Below are 24,096 nucleotides of genomic sequence, written 5' to 3'. Positions count from 1 at the left end.
TTTTTCTTTTTTTTTCCCCATGCGGTTGGTATCAGTGTCCACTGATTTATTACTCGGTATCTAGGCCGGTAAATTCTGCTTCACTTGATTGTATTTTAACATCTGGGGTTCCAGTCTGGATAGTCATGACCGGTTGACGAGCAACGTAAAAACTCAAAAAAGGCACTCTATGGATTATGTCCTTGAGTGTATTATAATAGCAGACAGAAAATATCATATGAACATGTTAAGCATTCATAGGTAATATCAACAGAGAGGTCTGGAAGGACGAAGATGTTTGGGGTGCAGTTTTGTCACTTGGATGTCAGTAAAATGAACGTATGTGAACATTTTGCACTATGTCCACTTAAACTGTGAAAATATCCAGCAGTGCATTTATGGATTGTGTTCTTCCAAACTTTGGCTGTGAATGGAGAGAGCATTTTGAGCTATAGTGAAGTGCTGATGGTTACTAATCTATCACTAGTAATGACAGTGCTGGGATCAATTTCAGATGGTAAATTAAGAGTATCACACAACATTAAAATGTATTGGAATAAGTGTTCTTTTCTCTGGAGTATTGATACCAATGTGCTAACTGTGCCCAGTGACATCACTGGGGGGTGGGGGGGTATACACTGCACGCCACTAAATATGCAAATCCACTGCTCCATCTGCATTTTGCTTGCAGATGGAGCAATTAGCATAACAATATAATTAAAACTCTCATTTAGTAAATTAATCTTATTTCTTGGGAAATATAAAGTCAGAACATCAATGTTATTACAACCCTATGATCATATTGAAGATGTTATTTTCCACATGATTTTAATGGATTATAGTCCTTACGATTTATGTTCTCTGGAACCATAATAAGTGTACAAGTGCATTTTCAAATCTTAGCTCTGTGCTGCTGCTGTGGTTAGTACATAACTACTGACTTATTAGGCAGGGTAACTATTAGATTGGTTAAAAAGTTTAAAGAAAGCATCTCATTAGATATATTGGGTAAACTACAGTTAGGCACAGAAAAGGGTTCAGATGACATCTTGTATACCATTCCTGCTTGAAGCAATTCTGCAATATTTGCTGGTTCCCAGGCTATGAACTTATCCTATTTACATAGTGGGACGGTAACCAAAAATCAACCGTACACACACAGTTATTTCCATGCCGAGATTGCAACATTACAACAACTTGTATTTATGCAGCTTCTGTTTACTGAAGATCCTCAGTGTGGAGAAGGTCAGTAGAAGCCAATTCCTGCCTCCCAGAGAAATGGTGGGCAAGTAGCGGCTTGCACCAGTGGAGGCAACCATGTAGGTTTACTTTGTCTCTGGGCTTAAAGGGTTAATTTATGAGGACAGGTTGCATAAACTTAGTTTGTACACCCTTGAGTTTAAAAGGTTGAGGGGTGATCTAATCGAGGTGTTTAAAATGATTCAATAGGGAACTGGCAGAAAAACTATTTCCTCTGGTGGGGAAATCCAGAACAAAGGGGATTAAAAGGTTGCCTCAAGTGACACTACAAGTCCTGGCCAGAGTGGAGATGATTGGGTAATTCCCCTGACAATCACACCTGGAGACCGCACTGCTGTAAGTGTCTTTATGCACATAAATTGTATTATGTAACTATCCTCCACTCACTGTATTTTGCTGGAGAAATAATCCTGCTTTTACGAGGAGACTTTGCTGTAGTTTCGGTCATGAGCTCTGTTTACTGTAATTTATAGAAACTCTTTTTAAATAGACTCTGTTTGCTGAGTAAATAGACTTTGTTTGCTGTAAAATAGACTGCTGTAAGTCCTGCCTCGCCTCCAAATCATTGGCTGACACAATGGTGTCAATACTCACTTTGATTTTAAAATTAGAGCTAGACCATTCAGGGGTAAAGTCAGGAAGCATTTTTTTACACAAAGTGTAGTGGAAATTTGGAACTCTGTCCCCCAAATGGCTGTGTGCTGGGACAATTAAAACTTTCAAGACTGAGATCGGTAAATTTTTGTTAGCTAAGGCTATCAAGGGATATGGAGCAAAGGCAGGTAAATGGAAATGAGATATAGATCAGCTATGAATTGAACGGTGGAACAGGCTCGAGGGGCTGAATGGCCTCCTCCTGTTCCTATGTTCCTGTGAAACAGGGAGTGGAACCACCTTGCCTTTAGATATAAGGGAGTTGCCTCCTTCATATAATGGAAGTGCCTGTGATGACTGCTATACATGTATTATTATTTCAAAATTGCAGGGTAGAGGGATGATTGAGTATCTGCTGCAAGACGTGACTGCTGCATAATTCTCTGCCTTCTGTGAATCTTTTTTGATATTTTCTTTGTTATTGTTACACTGTCATGCTTGTAGAGTTTTTTGTCATTACATTTTCTTTATCTTCCTTTTTCATTTCTTTTTCTTCTGTCTTTTTGTTTTCTTTCCTTCTATTTCTGATTCTGTTTCTTGTTCTTCCTCCAACTCCTATTTCTCCCATTTTGGGTTGTCTTTTCTCACATATGCTTTTCTTTGATATATCTTAATTTCCTACTGTTATTTTTCTCCTTTTCTTTTATTATTTGTGTTGCCTCTATAAGTAGTTTTTTAAAACAAATATTTTTAAAAGAAAGATGACAAATGTTTAAGCAAGCGGTTTCTTAATTTACACAGATTTACATAGAATTTTACAGCACAAAAACAGGCCATTTAGCCCAACAGGTCTATGACGGTGTTTACGCTTCACACGAGCCTTCTCCCACCTTACTTCATCTAACCCTATCAGCGTATCCTTCTATTCCTTTCTCCTTTGTCCCTCACGTACTTAACTAGCTTCCTCTTATTCCCCAAATAGTTTATTTGAATGTCACAGGGAGTGAGCGTTTCTCTCGACTTGTTGGCAGTCTAAGGGCTGAGCATTGAATTATCTTAATCTTCTTTAAATATCAGTAAGTTCTTTCTGATTCAAACGCAGTGGGGAAGATTTCCTTGTGCGCTGTTTGTAGTGAAATTAGACTTGCATTCTTGGAGGGGTTCACAATTTCATCACACACGGTGCAGTGGCAATCTTCTGGTGCCTTGTGTGTAACTACAGCCTTACCCTGCTCGAATATATTTAAAGCCAGAATGGGGAATCATTGGTTAAGAATGTGTGCCCTTGGTTTGCAGGTCCACAGTGTGAACCAGGAGCAGTATTTGACATTTAATTTAACATAATTTTCATCCTTAAAATAACGTGCCAGAATAACAACCTAAATTCTTACCACTGAATCTACCTCTATATTCAATCCTCAATATAAAATTTGATCCTTAATCCTATGCCACAAGCTGAAGTTGTTCATTTTGTAGATATTTGGAGATGAGATTTTACTGAGCTCTGTTAAACAGAGTTGAACGCTTTCCACCACAACCCTCTGTTCCCTCACTAAACTGTTTTGTCTCTCCCTCAAAAGCAGAACAATTCATTGCTGTTGGCAACCTAACAAGCATGCTGGGACAATCAAAATAAACTCTGCTAGTCTTTTCTTTAGTTTTTTTACTATAACTGGGTAGTTAGTAGTGGCCACATAGATAAGAGATGTGGATTTTTTTAACTGATTTTTTGATGCCTAGCTCATAGGAATTTCAAAATAAAAAGCACACAATCCTATAAATTGCACTTTATTGATAGTGTCTCTGTCTTCCCTTGTTCCTGTATTTTACACTTGTTGGAGGCAGCTTTGGAACAGATATTTTGCTGCTGATTTCCTATACATTCAGAGCACACCAGAATTATGCTCAATCTTTTCAGACCTCTGTTCACCTGAATCTGGAGGTCCAGGTCAGCAACTAAAACTCTTTACAGTTTGAGTTTGAGTTTTATGTTGGATCGAGGATGGCAGGAAGAGTCAGCTTAGTGTCAGTGATAGGTTATTGTAGTGGACCCATATTTGATGGGCAAGGCATTGCAGCAGGAATCGAGGCGGGAGGTCGGTGGTGATGGGGTGAATACAGAAGCGCAGCTGCAGGCCTGAGAGATCTCAGGGCCTTCTAGTCCTTGTTGAAGAACAGGGAGAAGACCTCCAGGCCAAAAGATCTGATCGGAGGTTGAAAAAGAAACTGTGCCACTCGGCTTTGTGGCCTTTCTTGCCTTGCTGCTTGGCCCCTACAGACCCTGTGATCTGAGAGCATTCCAGGCACCAGGCCCACCACCAGCTTCTTGAAGCACCACTGGAAAGGGGGGGCCCCTTGGACGAAACTGCAGGAAATGAAGGAGAGAGGACCGGGAACACTCCCTCCCTCCCTCCTTCCCGGCCTCAGTCCGATGGCAGTGCTTGGGCTGTGACTATTGCAGGCCCAGGCCCTGGTCTGCCCCTCGGGGAAGCCCTGGAAATCCCAGAATAATGTAAAGAGGGCGGAGATCCATACTGCCCGGTGCTGGCCTCCTTTTTCCTGATCTTTATGCCTGGGGAAAGGCTTCCCCTGGACTCTGAGCTCCTCCAGTGATAAATTAAATGGTGCTACTTACAGCCCCCTTTTTTTTTTCCAGTTTTCACCCCTTCTCTCATTTCCTGCAGGTATCTCCGCTCTTTACCCTCCAGTACCTCAAGTGAGCGTTATTAGAAACATCGAAAATTTATGGCACAGAAGGGGGCCATTTGGCCCATCATGTCTGAGCCAGTCGAAATAGAGCTACCCAGCCTAATCCCACTTTACAGCACGTGGTCCGTAGCCTTGTAGGTTATGGCACTTCAATTGTATATCCAAGTACTTTTTAAATGAGTTGAGGGTTTCTGCCTCTACTACCCTCTCAGGCAGTGAGTTCCAGACCCCCACCACCCTCTGGGTGAAAAATTTTTCCTCAGCTCCCCTCTAATCTTTCGACCAATTAGTTTAAATCTATGCCCCCTGGTTATTGACCTCTCTGCTAAGGGAAATAGGTCCTTCCTATCCACTCTATCCAGGCGCCTCATAATTTTATACACCTCAATTAAATCTCCCCTCAGCCTCCTCTGTTCCAAAGAAAATAACCCCAGCCTATCCAATCTTTCCTCATGGCTAAAATTCTCCAGTCCTGGCAACATCCTCATAAATCTCCTCTGTTCCGTCTTTAGTGCAATCACATCTTTCCTGTAATGTGGTGACCAGAACTGTATGCAGTACTCAAGCTATGGCCTAACTAGTGTTTTATACAGTTCCAGCATAACCTCCCTGCTCTTATATTCTGTGCCTCGGCTAATAAAGGAAAGTATCCCGTATGCCTTTTTAACCACCTGTTCTGCTACCTTCAGGAATCTGTGGTCATGCACTCCAAGGTTCCTCTCTTCCTCTACACCTCTCAGTATGCTCCCATTTATTGTGTATTCCCTTGTCTTGTTTGACCTCCCCAAATGCATTACCTCACACTTTTCCGGATTGAATTCCATTTGCCACTTTTCTGCCCACTTGACCAGTCCATTGATATCTTCCTGCAGTCTACAGCTTTCTTCCTCACTATTAACCACAAGGCCAATTTTTGTATCATCTGCAAACTTCCTAATCATGCCCCCAACATTTAAGTCCATACCACAAAAAGAAGGGAACTGGTACTCAGACCTGCGGAACCCCACCGGAAACAGCCTATTGGTCACAAAAACACCCGTCGACTATTACATTTTGCTTCCTGCCATTGAGCCAATTTTGGATCCAATTTGCCACTTTCCCTTGGATCCCATGGGCTTTTACTTTTTTAACCAGTCTGCCATGTGGGATCTTGTCAAAAGCCTTGCTAAAATCCATGTACACGTCATCAAATGCACTACCCTCATTGTCCCTCCTTGTTACCTCCTCAGAAAATTCAGTCCAAATTATTCAGACATGGGGCTCGATATTAGCACCCGCTATTGGGTGCGTTCCTGGCGGGGGGGGGCTCTGAAAATCGGGGAATCCCGAAGCGGATCGGGAGCCCGGCTCCAACCCGCCCACTTCCGGGTTCCCCGTTGACGCGCTGGCGTGCGCGCGCAGCCCCCGCATGTGGGACTCCCGCAGGCAATTAAAGCCGGGGTGCCACTCAAAAGTATTTATTCTGGTATTTCAGGTCGTTAACAGACCTGATTAAGGAGATATTTCAGATGGGGTGGGATTTCACAAACAACTGGTTCTGTTTCCCGTACTGGGGGAAACACTCCCAGTTGAAATGGACGTGTTGCAGCCATCAGCCTGTGGCAGCTGCAAAGGTCCATTTGACAAGTGTGGAGGGGGGAGACCATCACTCATTGCAGGAGGCCACTCTGTCACTTTGGACAAAGTTTGGCCTCTACCACCCTCCTCCTAACAATCAAATTCACCAACTTGCACACTGACCCCGGGGTCCAGAAACATTTACCTACCTTGCGGACCCCCTCAGATGTACATCTTCCGGATGGGGGCCGCCGTAGCTGCAGTCATGACCTCCTCGGAGGGCGAACAGCATCACCAGCCTCGCCAGCCACGCCGTCCACCTCTAACACGTGGAGCTCCACAACAGAGTGCTGTGACACATCCACCTGCACAGCAGGAGGGAGGGCAAAGGCAGAGAGAGATGCGTTGCAGAGGGCACTACCCTCGCCACAGGGTCCACAGACGGAGGCTCAGCTTCCTGGACCTCTCTGAGCAGCAGTGCACACGGAGGCTCAGAGTCACTCGACATGTAGTCGTGGACATCTGCAGCCTCCTTCATGTCGAGCTGCTCCTGGCTGGCCCGTGCACCATCTTCCTACCTGTCGCTGTCAAAGTCACCACTGCCCTCCCGAACTTCTCCTCCGCACCCTTCCAGGGTGCCACCGGGGACATCACCGACGTCTCTCAGTCGTCTGCACAAAAGAGCCCTGCAAATACACCTACACCCACTCTGCAGTGACACAATGGGTGGCAGCAGGTGTGGGTCTTCATTGTGATCCTCAGGAAAGGGCATTATTGCACAAACCAGACAAGATTCGCAAAGACGTGGCAGTAGTAGTGCCAATATAATATGTAATGTGAGTTGGTCAGAAATTAAATATAAGTGAAAACCATGACGAACCCTCAAACACCCTTGTGCATCCCCTTCATGCTCACGACACGTTTGCCTTACGCTGCCTACTACACATATGTAATGCATGCCCTGTGGCTGCAGCACAGGTAATGGCAGGTTGAGTGAGGCTGACCGTGAAAGAGATGCATGAGAGGGTGAGTATGAGATAGAGCCATGAGATTGTATGAGGATTGGGTTGAGTGGTAGTGGCGGGATGAGTACTGGTGAGGTGAGTAAGTGCAGGTAAGATGAGGATGAGGTTTGAGTGGGTGTGAGGAAGATGTGACAGAGTAGTGTTGGCAGTGCAGAAGGAGGTGTGGGGTGGGGACGGTGATGTGGCAGACGGAGTGTAGGGGAAAGACTACGTGTACTCACTTCGGCTGACCTACTGAGGTCATTGCAGCACCTCCTGCACTGTATGCAGGTGGGCGATATGTTGGTGGTGCTGGTGACCTCCTCTGCCACCTCGAGCCAGGCCTTCTTGGTGGCAGAGGCAGGCCGCTTCCTCTCGCCCGCCGGGGGGAAGATCTCTGTCCTCCCCCTCCTCCTCACCCCATCCAATGATACCTGGAGTGAGGCATCATTAAACTGGGAGCAGCCTTCCCCCTGGGCAGCTCCATGCTGTACTTTTTCCTATTTCTTGCAGCATCAATCAGTGGAGGACTGCCCCTTTAAATAGAGCTCCTCCAGCTGACAGAGCTTACTGCGTATGCGCAGTCCGCCCGACGCACAGATCAGCAGTGGGGAAGACCAGTTCAGTGCATCCAATTAGCCTGCGATCGCGCGCAGGGCAGACTGATTTCACCGGGCGCGTTATCCACGCGCCCAATAGACCCCCCCCCCAGCCCCCGCGAACCCGCCGCTCTGGTAACATCGAGCCCATGATCTTCCCTTAACAAATCCATACCGACTGTACTTGATTACTCCGTGCCTTTCTAAATGACGGTTTATATTGTCACTCAGAATTGATTCCAATAATTTGCTCACCACGGAGGTTAGACTGATTGGCCTGTAATTACTAGGTATCCCTTGCTCCCTTTTTAAACAACGTTAACAGTCCTCCAATCCTCCCGCACCACGCCTGTAGCCAGGGAGGATTGGAAAATGATGTTCAGAGCCTCCGCTATTTCCTCCCTTGCTTCTTTTAACAGCCTGGGATACATTTCATCCGGGCCTGGTGATTGATCTACTTTCAAAGATGCTAAACCCCTTAATACTCCCTCTCTCTCTAAGTATATCCCATCCAATATTTCACACTCCTCCTTCTTAACTACAGTCTCTGCATCGTCCCCCTCTTTTGTGAAGACAGTCACAAAGTATTCATTAAGAACCATACCCACATCTTCAACCTCCACACATAGGTTACCTTTTTGATCTCTAATAGGCTCTACTCTTTCTTCAGTTATCCTCTTGCTCTTTATGTATTCATTTTTGGGTTTTCTTTAATTTTACTTGCCAGTATTTTTTCATGCCCTCTCTTTGCTTTCCTGATTTCTTTTTTAATTTCACCCCTGCACTTTCTATACTCTTCTAGGCTTTCTGCAGTATTGAGCACTCAGTATCTGACATAAGCTTTCCTTTTTTGCCTTATCTTACCCTGTATGCTCCTTGTCATCCAGGGGGCTCCAGATTTGGCAGTCCCACCTTTTTTCTTTGTGGGAACATGTTTACTCTGAACCCCTTGAATCTCCCCCTTGAATGCCTCCCACTGCTCTGACACTGATTTACCCTCAAGTAGCTGTTTCCAGTCCAATTTTGCTAAATCACTTCTCAACTTAGTAAAATTGGCCTTTCCCCAATTTAGAACTTTTACTCCTGTTCTATATTTGTCCTTTTCCATAACTATGCTAAATCTGACTGAATTATGATCACTATCACCAAAATGCTCTCCCACTGATACTCCTTCCACCTGCCCAACTTCATTCCTTAAAACTAAATCCAGAACTGCCCCCCCTCTTGTTGGGCTTGATCGCATATTTGACTTCAGAGCATCTTAGCCAAGCCTGACTCTATTCTCACCCAACCTCAGCATACATGCACTTCCAGAGGGAATTGCTGAATTGAATCAGGGCAGCAAGTCTCAGTGATTATTCCTCAGATTGGCACAGGAGTGCTGAGGTCAATTGTAGCAACTCTACCTTTGACCCCTGCTGATATCAGACAACTCAGCATGGACCAAGTTTCGAACATGAGACCTATGTGGCTTGACTACTCACACTTCATGATGTTAATGTAGGAATAAAAGGGTCTGTGAGCCACACCTGTAAGTGCTTCACACTTTGATGTATGGGAACATGGCCATTTGGTTGAGAAGCCTTTCCTTTACGTATGATTCCCTTTCATTCCAAACATCATAAGTAAACAGCCTAATAAATGTCCCAATATTCCTCACTGATTCTGAATGGTGTTCCTCAAGATACTGATAGAACAGAGAAATACCTGAACATGTACTCTGAAACTGATAGAATTCTGAATCAACAGTGGATTTTAGTGCCAAGAACATTTCATTTAAATGTTGATTTTCCAGCACATATCATAGAATCGTAGTATGGTACAGCACAGGAGGAGGCCATTCGTTCCATCGTGCCTGTGCCTGCTCTTTGAAAGAGCTATCCAATTAGTCCCATTTCCCTGCTCTTTTCCGTAGCCCTGTAAATTATCTAATTCCCATTTGAAGGTTACTATTGAACCTGCTTCCAATGCCCTTTCAGGCAGTGCGTTCCAGATCATTACATTGATGCGTAAAAAAATGTTTCCTCATATCACCTCTGGCTCTTTTGCTGGTCACCTTAAATCTGGTTCTCTGGTTACCAACCCTTCTGCCACTGGAAACAGTTTCTCCTTATTTACTCTATCAAAACCGTTCATGATTTTGAAAACCTCTATCAAATCTCCCCTTAACTTTCTCTGTTCTGAGGAGAACAACCCCAGTTTCTCCAGTCTCTCCACGTAACTGAAGTCCCTCTTCCCTGGTACCATTCTAGTAAATTTCTTCTGTACCCTTTCTAAGGCCTTGACGTGCTTCCTAAAGTGTGGTTCTCAGATTTGAACACATAGGGCACTAAATTGGGCCATGAAGCATGGCCTCTCCGACATCCAAGATGGCGTCTTGGATGCGCACGAACGTTTCCTGTGTGACGTGTGCCAGACGCCATCTTGGTATAGGAGTTAGCCCGGGCGCAGATAACGAACGCTGGAATCATGTAAAGTAGGGAGAAAATGGCTTCAATTAGCGTGCAACACTGATTTAAAGTGATAGACACAATTTTGGGACTTAACGCTCAACTCAATGCATAGTCTTACCCCCTACCATCTGAATGTAACTTAGAGTGCCCGAGGACACCTCACCAGCGCTATTTAAAGGGATCATGCAGGATTTACAGGTTAGTGGCTGGATTATTGCTTCTGGTTGCCGTGACATTTGTAACTGATTTTGGAGGTCTCCTAGACCTTGAATACTAGGACGTGGGGACATAGCCTAACATTTAGAGCCAGGACATGCAGAAGTGAAGTTAGGAAATGCTTCTACACGCAAAGGGTGGGAGACGTTTGGAACGCTGTTCTACAGACAGCAGTTGATGCTAGCTCACTTGTGAATGTTAAATCTGAGATTGATAGATTTCTGTGAACCAAGGGTATTAAGGGATACGGGGCTAAGACGGATATATGGAGTTAGGTCACAGGTCCACTATGATCTCATTGAATGGAGGAACAGGCTCAAGAGGCTAAATGCCACGGCCACTTGCTGCCACTTGATATGTGCTACCTTCTCTTCCAGAAAAACGTGTGTCTGGGTGATGTGCCTGTCATGGTTGAATAGCTGCCAGTGTGTGTGGCCTGTGAGTTGTGGGTGGGCGACTTGAAACAGTGGTAATGTGTAAGGGTGAGAGGAAGCATCTGATTGGAAGAGTTGAGTACTGATGGAAAGAGTTTATTGGTATGTGGGTGATGGGGGTGTAGTGTGTGGTGCAGTTGGTCGGAGACGCCACTTGACAGTTGACCTCACTCACCTTGACCACTCATGTCAAAGCATTGAATTTCTTCCTGCACTGCATCCATGTTCATGATGCTGTGCGCCTGGCATTGACTTCGTCCCCTGCTGCCTCCCACTGTCTTTTGGATATATGTCTGGAGGGCCTCTTGCCCCCCCCACCCCCCGCAGCCCCCTCCCCCCCGTGGATATAGGATGTCCCTCCTTCTGCCCACCTCTTGCACCAAGGTCTCTAGTGCATCAGCAGAGAACCTTGGTGCACGCTCTCTCACAGGTCTGGTACCAACTCAGATCGGCAGATTGGTGAGGTCTGGCGTGCAGATTGGAGGATGTGGGATTTAGTAGTGCGCAACCTTTATTCAATGTTTTAACATAACTCATCAGTGTGTAAATATAGGGATGGGACCTGCATCTATGTTTTACGTGTGTGATGTCTGATCTCTGTTCAGACTCCATGCAGACAGTAGACTGTTATTTTTTAGCAAATAACAGGTACCAGCTACCTTTAAGAGATTTCTAAGAAACATCCTCCCTTTAAGAGATTGAGCTCCCTCTGGTGGTGGAAAGTGCAAATTGCATTGATTCCACGTGCAAGGCCTGGAATGGAATGCTGATTGCAGGTAAGTGCTCCGGTGGGTCCAAACTTGCGTTCTATCTGCACAGGGGTCATTGGGCGCGGGGTAGAAAGCAAATCACGCTACCCGCGTCCAGAAACGGCCCCTGTCGAATTTTTCCCCCGGAATTTCTTAATTGAGAAGGGAACATTTCTCCCTCCCCCCAAAAGCTGCCATATTTTGCTTATGTGGTCAGAAGACGGCTCTTTATCAACCTTCTTGTGTATACAGTTTTACTTATATAATGCTGTAGACTTTATATTTGTTTTCACTATCCTGCCCCCAAGTTTCTCCATCTACCTTGTTTCAAAAAAACATAACATTTTGTAAGTAAAAATATGTAAAACTTAGATTTTCCTTCATTCTGTTACCTGAAGAAAACCTGTTATTACCTGCTATCACAATACTGATCGCTGTGCTTAATATTTTATGCTATCAAGTCTAACATTACGGTTGTCTGCATCATCCTAAATTTGTAGGGCTATGGGGAAAAAGCAGGAGAATGGGACTAATTGGATAGCTCTTTCAAAGAGACAGCACTGGCACGATGGGCCGAATGGTCTCCTTCTGTGTTGTATGATTCTATGACAATCACCTACATCTTTTGTGTATTTCACTTCCAACAATGGAGGAAATTATCAAAAAATAACAGCCAGCAAGCAACTAAAACAAGCAATTACCTAGTATGTGTATTATATACACCAAAAAATACCTGTTAAGAGACAGTTAGCATCACCGGTGGTGCATAAAGGAGAAGCAGATGCTGTAGCAGGAGAGATGACTGAAAGCATGGTGAGAAAAATAGGTTTTGGTGAAGCTTTCAAAGGCACAGAGAGGCATTTAGGGACGGAGCTCCAGAGAGTGGGGCTGAAATGGCTGAAGGCTCTGCCACCAGTGATGGAATGGAGGGAGAGATGCATAGGCCGGAGTCCAAAGACTGAAGGGTATGGACAAGGTTATAGGGCTGGAAGAAGTTGCAGAGGTTTTGTGAGGTGCCTTGTAGGGATCTGTAAATGAGAATAAGGATTTTGAATTCCTTGCTTAGGGGAACAGGGAGCCAATGGAGGTTGGCCAGAATAGGGATAATGGACTTAGCATAAGACAGAAATCAAGCGGTGCTTTATTGGAAAAGTTGGTGTGAAATTCTGAAGGCCAGTGAGGAGGGTGTTGGAGATGTTCTATCTTGAGATAAAGAGTATAGATGAGGATTTACAGCAGCAATGAGGGTGGGGTAAGGGCAAATATGGGCTGTAGAAAGGTTGAAGAAGACAAGGGGAGATATCACAAGATGATCTGAATCACAGATCATTGGTGACTTTGACTGGGGCAGTCTCAGTGCTATAGGCACCACAGAGACTGAAAGGATTAGAATATAATGTTTGCAGAAGTGAGCACAGAGTTGATAAGTTTGATGTGTTCAAGGACCTTAGAGATAAAGATGATGCGGGGGAAGCAGTGACGTTGGCAAGCACTGGGGCATGGTTAGATAGTTGAACGCTGTAATAACACTATGGCTGGTGAATCCATAAACTATGTGAGGAATATTAATCAAAGTATATCGGATGAATTTTTAACCTCCCTACCTCTATTCAACATCAGAGAACTGGCTGGAAATTTACCATGCATGTTTAAGGGTTATTAGATGCCTAATATTTTGGCCTTGAACCTTGTTACATTACACAGTTTGAAATATACTAACAGTTACACAAACCAAACCCACAACCTAGGAGATGCAGGACACCAATGAGTGATCTAATCAACTTCTTGCTAAAGTCATCAAAGGCAGAGTCAAAACCCATAAACTAACAGTACTTTATTAATACATGCATTGGAACACAATTAATATATAATAAGGTTTAGCATTGAGGATTACAATAAACATTTGGCTCTAAATATTATTCACTAACAGAAACTAAACCATCATTGGCACAAAGGTAGTTTAAATGTATCACAATATCCCAGCATTAACTGGGCTCTACTTTATACAGTATATAACAATCGTACTTACACCGTTCCGCGAGGATACCCCTGATCACCTGCCGTAACTCCGGCAGAAGATCTGTGGAAACCCCGGAGAAATGGTATAAACACTGTTTAGCAGATGTTCCTTCCGCCAAAGTTATGCCATACGTTCGGGAGAACCCCCGTGGAAATTCACCCCCTTATTGCTGAAGGTGAATGGATGATTGGCAAGATTGCTTTACTGCTGGATTCCTAGAATGTAGAATCATAGAATCATAGAAGTTTACAACATGGAAACAGGCCCTTCGGCCCAACATGTCCATGTCGCCCAGTTTATACCACTAAGCTAGTCCCAATTGCCTGCACTTGGCCCATATCCCTCTATACCCATCTTACCCATGTAACTGTCCAAATGCTTTTTAAAAGACAAAATTGTACCCGCCTCTACTACTGCCTCTGGCAGCTCGTTCCAGACACTCACCACCCTTTGAGTGAAAATATTGCCCCTCTGGACCCTTTTGTATCTCTTGCCTCTCACCTTAAATCTATGCCCCCTCGTTATAGACTCCCCTACCTTTGGGAAAAGATTTTGACTATCTACCTTATCTATGCCCCTCATTATTTTATAGACTTCTATAAGATCACCCCTAAACCTCCTACTCTCCAGGGAAAAAAGTCTCAGTCTATCCAACCTCTCCCTATAAGTCAAACCATCAAGTCCCGGTAGCATCCCAGTAAATCTTTTCTGCACTCTTTCTAGTTTAATAATATCCTTTCTATAATAGGGTGACCAGAACTGTACACAGTATTCCAAGTGTGGCCTTACTAATGTCTTGTACAACTTCAACAAGACATCCCAACTCCTATATTCAATGTTCTGACCAATGAAACCAAGCATGCTGAATGCCTTCTTCACCACCCTATCCACCTGTGACTCCACTTTCAAGGATTTCCCAGTTTTTCCTAAATAAAAGAATTTGCATTTATATAGCACCTTTCACTACCTCAGGACATTCCAAGGCACTTTACAACCAATGAAGAACTTTTGAAGTGTACTCACTGTTGTAGGATAGACCAAAGGTTTTTTTCCTGTTTTTTTTTGTCACTCCTAAGGGATTGAGTAACTTGGGGGAATGAATGGGAGATAGCTTCCTCTGGTTGTGTCAATTAAATGAATAGAATGCAGCTTTGTCCTTCCAGGACCAAATGTAATAAATTTGGGTAGTTCACTTCTGGCAATGCCTGCAGGGTTACTCTCAATCCGTCTTTGATAGTCTGTTTAACCCCCTGGTGTTTCCAGCTTTGCTCGTACATTATCTCTGTTTTGTTATACAGTAACTTTCTATTTCTTTGTTCTCACAGACTTGAACTGTTACATAACAGTATGATACACTTTAAACTATTCAACTCTTTCAAGATAAACTTCCTTAACATTCCAACTTCTGGCTTCTTCCTACTTGAGTTATTTCTTCCATCAGTCAACCTTTGGGTTTATTCCCAAAATTTTGTGGTCTCATATCAAAAGCACAAAGTGAGATCCCTCTATTTCCACCAATTTGTTATGTGACCAACCAAAGGGCAGTCAATAGGACTTTAAACTAGTAATACTGGGGGAGGGATCTAGGGAAGAGAACATAAGTCTGAAGAACAAAGAAATTGGAAATGAGAGTAAAGGTCAGACCAAGTTAAAGAATAAGGATAACATAAACAGTCAGGGAACAAATACAGTTATAGAACATAAGTACAAAATGACTGTTAAAAACAAAGGGTGGGGAACAATCATTAAAAACAAATCAAATTGCCTGGACAGCAATGTGCACAGAATCCGAAACAAAACAAGGGAACTAGAGACAATAATTCATAGCGAGGAGCCAGATGTGGTTGGGATAACTGAAACATGGTTACATAAGGAACAGGACTGGCAGTTAAATATTGCAGGATATAATGTATTTAGGAAGGATTGGGAAGGAAGAGGGGGTGTGGGGTAGTTGTACTAATTAGAGACAACATAATGACAAGAGAAAAAAGGGACATCAGTAACATTAAGGTAGAAACAGAATCCATATGAATTGAGACAAAGGATAAGAAGGGATCGATCGCGTTAATAGGGGTATTCTACAGACCACCTAATTGTGGAAGGGAAGTGGAGGATGAATTATGTAGAAAAATCTATGAAATGAGTAAAAAAACATCAAATAATAATCATGGGAGATTTCAACTACCCTCAAATAAACTGACAAGAGGTAGAGAAAGGGGAAAAGGGAATGGAGTTTTTACAGTGTGTACAGGACTCCTTCTTACCCAGTATGTGAGAAGCCCAACTAGAGAGGAATCATTGTTGGGTCTAGTAATGGGAAATGCACCAGAACAGATAAGAGAAGTATGTGTTGGGGAACATCTAGGCAATAGTGATCATAACAATAAGGTTTAAAAAAATGATTGAGAAAGACATAAGTAAAACAAAGACCAAAGTAATAGATTGGAAAAAAGCTAATTTTGAGATGATGGGAATGGAACTAGGGAAGGTAAACTGGAAAACATTTTTGACAGACAAAGAAACAGAACGGCAGTGGGTAATATTTAAAACGGTGATCAATAGAGTTCAGGAGAAATATATTCCTCTAAAAAGCAAGAACAAACTAATCAATAATGAAACACCATGGATGAATAAAGAAATAAGGGTAAATTGAAACTAAAGAAAAAGGCATAATCTAAGTACATAGATAATAAAAGAGGGGATTTCAAAAGGGAATTCAAAGAGGTTAGGAAAGATGTCAAAAAAACAATTAGCAAATAGGAACTACGAGATTAAATTGTCATGGAATAGAAAAAGAAATAGTAAAGTATTCCACTGACACATCAATAACAAAAGAAAAATCAGGATAGGGATAGGGCCACTAAGGGATGCACAAGATAATCTCACAGGTAACGACAGTGAAATGGCAGAGATATTAAATACTTACTTTGCCTCAGTATTTACCAGGGAGACTAACAAGGTGGGCATGACATTAGAAGAAGAAATCAAAAAAGATATAAAAACATTTAAGATAGTAAGGGGAGACATAATTGATAAATTAATCAAACTTAAAGAGGTTAAAACCCCTAGTCCGGATGGATTGCATCCACGAATATTAAAAGAAATTAGGGAGGAGATAGCAGAGGCACTATTACATAGATATAAAAATTCATTAGAAAAGGGAATAGTGCCAGAGGACTGGGGAACAGCTAATGTTATTCCTATATTTAAAAAGGGAAATAGAACAAGTCCAGGGAACTATAGACCAGTTAGCTTAATGTCGGTAGTAGGAAAGATAATGGAATGTTTACTCAAAGATATAATAGAAAAACATCTAGAGAACGAAAACGTAATAAAGAATAGTCAGCACGGATTTCAGAAGGGAAAGTCATGCTTGACCAACCTTATTGAATTCTTTGAAGAAGTAACAGAAAGAGTAGCAAGGGTAATGCAGTAGATGTAATATATTTGGATTTTAAAGAGGCCTTCGATAAGGTACTGCATTGAAGACTCGTGACTATGGTCAGAGCAAGTGGAGTCAGAGGACATGTAGCAGAATGGATAGCAAGTTGGCTACAAAACAGAAAACAGAGAGTAGGGCATAAAGGTAGTTACTCAGACTGGCAAAAGGTAGGAAGTGGTGTTCCACAGGGATTGATGCTGAAACCACTGTTGTTCACAATTTACATTAACGATTTGGATTCAGGAATCAGAAGTACAATTTCAAAATTTGTGGACAACACCAAATTGGGGGATGTATTTAATACAAAGGAAGAATGTGTCAAAATGCAAGAGGACATTAATAAACTTGCAGAATGGGCATATAATTGGCAAATGAATTTCAATACAGATAAGTGTAAGGTGGTCCATTTTGGCAGGAAGAATAAGGAGGCCACATACTGCTTGGATATTAAGAGTCTAAATGGGATAGAGGCGCAAAAGGATCTAGGGGTACAGATACACAAATCACTAAACGTGGCGACGCAGGTTATAAGGCTATAAAAATGACAAATCAAACACTGGGGACAAACCAAGTTAGCAATAATACTATGGAGGATGAATTCCTGGAGCGTGTACAAGATGTTTTTTTAGACCAGTACATTGAGGAGCCAACCAGGGAACAGGCTATCCTAGATTGGTATTGTGCAATGAGAAGGGGTTAATTAATAATCTTGGTGTGCGGGGTCCTTTAGGGAAGAGTGACCATAACATGATAGAAGTCTTCATTTAGATGGAAAGTGAAGTAGTCCAATCCAAAACTAAGGTCCTAAATCTAAACAAAGAAAACTACGAAGGTATGAGGAGTGAGTTGGCTATGATAAATTGGGACGCTTCATTAAAAGGCATGACGGTGGATAGGGAATGGCTAATATTTAAGGAACGAATGCATGAATTGCAACAGTTATAAATTCCTTTCTGGCTCAAAAACACAAAAGGAAAAGTGGCCCAACCATGTCTAACAAAAGAAATTAAGGATAGTATTAGATCCACAGAGGAGTCATATAAAATTGCCAGAAAAAGTAGCAAGCTTGAGGATTGGGAGTAGTTTAGAATTCAGCAAAAAAGGACCAAGAGATTGATTAAGAGAGGAAAAATAAAGTATGAGAGTAAACTTGCAAGGAACATAAAAGTGGACTGTAAAAGCTTCTACAAGTATGAAAAAAGAAAAAGATTAGTGAAGACAAATGTAGGTCCCTTACAGTCAGAAACGGGAGAATTTATAATGGGGAACAAGGAAATGGCAGAGCAATTAAACAAATACTTTGGTTCTGTCTTCACGGAAGAGGACACAAATAACTTCCCCGAAATGCTAGGGAACCAAAGGACTAGTGAGAAGGAGGAATTAAAGGAAATTAATATTAGTAAAAAATAATGCTGGAGAAATTAATGGGACTGAAAGCCGATTAAGTCTCCAGGGCCTGATAATCCGCATCCCAGAGTACGAAAAGAGGTAGCCGTGGAAATAGTGGATGGCATTAGTTGTCATCTTCCAAAATTCTATAGATTATGGAACAGTTCCTGCAGATTTTTCGGGTGGCAAATGTAACCCCACTATTTAAAAAAGGAGGGAGAGAGAAAACAGGGAACTACAGACCAGTTAGCCTAACATCAGTAGTAGGGAAAATGCTAGAGTCTATTATAAAGGATATGATAACAGGACACTTAGAAAATATCAATGGGATTATACAAAGTCAACATGGATTTATAAAGGGAAATCATGTTTGACAAACCTACTGGAGTTTTACTTAGGATGTAACTGGTGGAATAGATAAGAGAGAACCAATGGATGTGGTTTATTTGGATTTTCAGAAGGCCTTTGATAAAGTACCACATAAGAGGTTAGTGTGCAAAATTAAAGCATATGGAATTGGGGGTAATATACTGGCATGGATTGAAAATTGGTTAACAGACAGGAAACAGAGAGTAGGAATAAATGGGTCTTTTTCGGGGTGGCAGGCGGTGACTAGTGGGGTACCGCAGGGATCAGTGCTTGGGCCCCAGCTATTCACAATATATATCAATGATTTGGATGAGGGAGCCAAATGTAATATTTCCAGGTTTGCTGATGACACAAAACTAGATGGGATTGTGAGTTGTGAGGAGGATGCAAAGGGGCTTCAAGGCAATTTAGATAAGTTGAGTGAGTGGGCAAATACATGGCAGATGCAGTATAATGTGGATAAATGTGAAGTTATCCACTTCGGAAGGAAAATCAAAAAGGCAGAGTATTATTTAAATGGTGATAGATTGGGAAATGTTGATGTACAAAGGAACCTGGGTATCCTTGTACACCAGTCACTGAAAGCAAACATGCAGGTGCAGCAAGCAGTTAGGAAGGCAAATGGTATGTTAGCCTTCATTGCAAGAGGATTTGAGTATGGGAGCAAGGATGTGTTACTGCAGTTATACAGGGCCTTGATGAGACTACACCTGGAGTATTGTGTGCAGTTTTGGTCTCCTTACCTAAGAAAGGATATACTTGCCATAGAGGTAGTGCAACGAAGGTTCACCAGACTGATTCGTGGGATGGCAGGACTGTCGTATGAGGAGAGATTACATAAGAACATAAGAAATAGGAGCAGGAGTAGGCCAATCGGCCCCTCGAGCCTGCTCCACCATTCAATAAGATCATGGCTGATCTGATCCTAACCGTAAATCTAAATTCATGTCCAATTTCCTGCCCGCTCCCCGTAACCCCTAATTGGGTCGACTCGGCCTGTATTCACTCGAGTTTAGAAGAATGAGAGGGGATCTTATTGAAACATATAAAATTCTGACAGGGCTAAACAGACTGGATGCAGGGAGGATTTTTGCCCTGGCTGGGGGGTCCAGAACGAGGGGTCACAGTCTCAGGATACGGGGTAGGACATTTACGACTGAGATGAGGAGAAATTTCTTCACTCAGAGGGTGGTGAACCTGTGGAATTCTCTACCACAGAAGGCTGTGGAGGCCAAGTCACTGAATATATTTAAGAAGGAGCTAGATAGATTTCTAGACACAAATGACATCAAGGGGTATGGGGAGAGCGCGGGAATATGGTATTGAGATAGAGGATCAGCCATGATCATATTGAATATCGGAACAGGTTCGAAGGGCTGAATGGCCTACTCGTGCTTCTATTTTCTATGTTTCCACGTGTGTGTATGTGGAGGAGATGGGGCACTTATCCATTTAAAAACATTTCCCTTTTTTGATATTCATTTTACCATGCCGACAATTAGTGCCCATTTGAAGGAGAGTCCCATATAAACTTTGAAGGGAGGATGGCAGGTAGCCATGTTAATGTCATCAGAAATTCAACTATGTAATCATTTTGAATGGCGGAGCAGGCTCGAAGGCCGAATGGCCTACTCCTGCTTCTATTTTCCATGTTTCTATGTTTCTAGAGGGATAAAATTGAAAGGCAAAGAAGTTATGTTGAACTTGTGCAGACTTGGAGTATTGTGCACAGTTCTGGTCTCCATATTATAAAAAGGATATAGAGACATTGGAGAAGGTGCAGAAAAGGTTCACAATGATGATACCAGAACTGAGAGGATATCCTTATCATGAAAGGCTGAACAAGCTGGGACTCTTTTTCTCTAGAGGAGAGAAGGCTGAGGGGTGACCTGATAGATAGGGTTTGATAGGGTCGATGTCGAAAAAATGTTTCCACTTGTGGGTGTGTCCAAAACTAGAGGTCATAAAGATAAAATAGTCGCTAATAAATCCGATTGGGAATTCAGGAGAAATTTCTTTACCCAAAGAGTGGTGAGAAAGTGGAACTCGCTACCACAAGGAGTGGTTGAGGCGAATAGCATAGATGCATTTAAGGGGGAGCTGGATAAACACATGAGGGAGAAAGGAACATAACATAAAGAATATAACAGCCTGCTGTCTGCATGGAGTCTCAACAGAGATCAGACATTGCACACGTAAAGCACAGATGCAGGTCCCATCCCTATGTTTACATACTGATTAGTTATGTTAAAACATTGAATAAAGGTTGTGCACCACAAAATCCCACATCCACCAATCTGCATGCCAGACCTCACCAATCTGCCGATCTGAGAGTCCGTACAGCAAGGTTCTCTGCTGATGCACCAGAGGCCTTGGTGCAAGAGGTGGACAGAAGGAGGGACATTCTATATCCGCGGTGGGGGAGGTGGGAGCAAGAGGCCCTCCAGACATACACCCAAAAGGCAGTGGGAGACAGTAGGGGATGAAGTCAATGCCAGGCACACAGCATCATGAACATGGATGCCGTACAGGAAGAAGTTCAATGCTTTGACATGAGTGGTCAAGGTGAGTGAGGTCAACTGTCAAGTGGCGTCTCCTACCAACTGCACCACGAGCCGCATCCACTCCTCCACGAACTAAACCCCCCCAACACCCATCTACCAACAAACTCTTTTCATCAGAACTCAACTCTTCAAATCAGATGCTTCCTCTCACCCTCACACATTGCTACTGTTGCAAGCCGCCGAACCACAACTCACAGGCCACACACAATGGCAGCTATTCATAAATGACAGGCACTTTACCCAGGCCCACGTCCCGCTCTCTTGCAGGAGAAGGTAGCGCATATCAGTAGGCAGCAAGTGGCAGCGGCATTCAGCCCCTCGAGCATGTTCCGTCATTCAATGAGATCATAGTGGAGCTGTGACCTAATTCCATATTTCCGCCTTAGCCCCATATCCCTTAATATCCTTGGTTCACAGAAGTCTATTAATCTCATATTTAGAATTCACAATTGAGCTAGCATCAACTGCCGTTTGCAGAAGAGCTTCTCAAACTTCTCCCAACCTTTTCATGTGGAAGCATTTCCTAACTTCACTCCTGCATGTCCTGGATCTAAATATTAGCCTATGTCCCTGCGTCTCCATATTCAAGTGTAGGAGACCTCCAAAAACAATTGTAAATGTGTGGGCAGCCAGAAGTAATAATCCAGCCAACAACCTGTAAATCCTGCATAGTCCCTTTAAATAGCGCTGGTAGGGGGTCCTCCAGGCACTCTAAGACACGTTCAGATGGTCGGGGTTTATATAGCGTTAAGTCCCAAAATCGTGTGTATCACTTTAAATCAGCGTTGCACACTGAAGGAAGCCATTTTCTCCCTACTTTACAGGATTCCAGCGTTTGTTATCTGCGCCTGCGCTAACTCCTATACCAAGATGGCGTCTGGCGCACATCCAGCTGGAAACGTGCGTGCGCATCCAAGACGCCATCTTGGATGTCGGAGAGGCCGTGTCGCGCCGAAACAACGGGCGTTACACGGCCCAATTTAGCGCCCATGGAGTCAGGGCTGTGGTGAGCTGTTTCTCGAAGCAGATGACTTCTTCCCACTCTTCTGCCCGTGGCACTTTAAGGGAAAGAGGCACGGATCAACGTTTTCTTCCGATTCCTTCTCCTTACTCTGCCCCATACACCAATTTTGGGGAAGTATTTCTGCCTAAAATCTCCACCTGATGTTCCAGTTCAGATAGGAATTCATTATAAGTGTGAGCGACAACAAGGCTCAATACCTTTGTACTGTTCAAGTTCACAGTTAAGAGTTTAAATGTCATTTTACAATTGGGTGTTAACTAATTTGAGAGAATTTTGCAAGATTCATGCTAATAATAAATTCAGAAGCATCAGCTGTGCTGGCTCTTTGCGATAATTGCATTGCTTTCTCACAGTACAGTGTGCCCTCACAGTAGGGAGGTTTTAGCATCTTATTTTTCTATCTGTGACAGTAGAATTGTTAAAAAAAAATTACCCTGGTGAATCTTGCTGACATTTTAGTATATAAACAATGAATGCGGCTCTTTCAAATGCTCTGAAGGCGGTGTTATGGGAAGACACTGAAAGTTGGAACAATATATACCAGTTCAGATTTTTTAGATTTCTCCATGAATACCCCTTTGAATTGCATAAATTGTCTGTTCTAATCTCGTCAATTTACTAACTGATATTTTGCTTACTCTTAATCCCACTAAATACCTTCAGTTTCCACACATTGAGGAATCTGAGGCCACTATATATATATATATATATAACTACACCAAATACAACTGCACAAATTGTATCCCTCCTGGGCAGGGAAATGTGGAACGAAATGTGGCCAAGAAAGCGCTCTCCTACCCATGATCTGGTCACACTACAACATCCAGATGTTCTTGCCAATTGTTTAGGTGGCTGCAGGGATAATGATTAACCTCATAACTTGAAAATCCAGTCCAGTACTTGCTGGAACTATTTGCCTGATTGCCAGCAGAAATGTGCATTCCTGTAAATTGCAACTTTTCCCACCACAGAAATACAGACGTAATACCTGTGGGGTATGTGCCAAACCAAATGTGTTATATACATCTTTCGGTAAGAACTGATCTAATCTTAGCCTCTTCCTAGAGATACGCTTGGTGCAACCACCCCCAACAAGAAGGCCTATTATCGCAGATGGTGCCATCAAGGTAGCAGAAAGCAGCACCCTGCCCCAAAGTAATGATGATGATAGCAATGATGATAGAGCTGATGAAGAATCTGTACCAGACTTTGTACAGGCCATAGTGGAAATAGTCAGGATATTGGAGCCATGGAAAAGGTGCAATGTAGATAATAGCAGCGATGAGCAGATCTAGTTGTAATGATTATATTATAAAACTCGGGCTGTATTCACTGGAGCAGATGCAGTTAAGGAGGAATCTAATAGAAAGGTTCAAAGCTATGAAAGGATTTTAGGGGTAAATAGTGAAGGATTATTTCCATTGGTAGGTGAATTAAAATATAAATATGAAGAATGACTAAAACAATTGGGGCCATTTTTGTTAGAACAACGCAGATTATGGGGCAATACGATAGAAGTTTTTAAAATTAAGAAAATATGGAACAGGATTATACTTTATTAATTCTCGGGATATGGATGTCACTGGCGGAGGCATCATTTATGTCTATCCCTGGTTGCCATGAGAAGGTGCTGGTATGCTTTCTTCTGCAGTCTGTGTGGTGAAGGTGCTCCCACAGTGCTGTTAGGTAGGGAGTTCTAGGATTTGACCTAGCATAGATGAAGAATCACCAATT

Source organism: Heptranchias perlo, chromosome 11 (genome assembly GCF_035084215.1).
Source record: "Heptranchias perlo isolate sHepPer1 chromosome 11, sHepPer1.hap1, whole genome shotgun sequence".
Classification (NCBI taxonomy): domain Eukaryota; kingdom Metazoa; phylum Chordata; class Chondrichthyes; order Hexanchiformes; family Hexanchidae; genus Heptranchias; species Heptranchias perlo.
The sequence above is the reverse complement of the archived record's forward strand: the minus strand, read 5'-3'. Positions refer to the sequence as shown.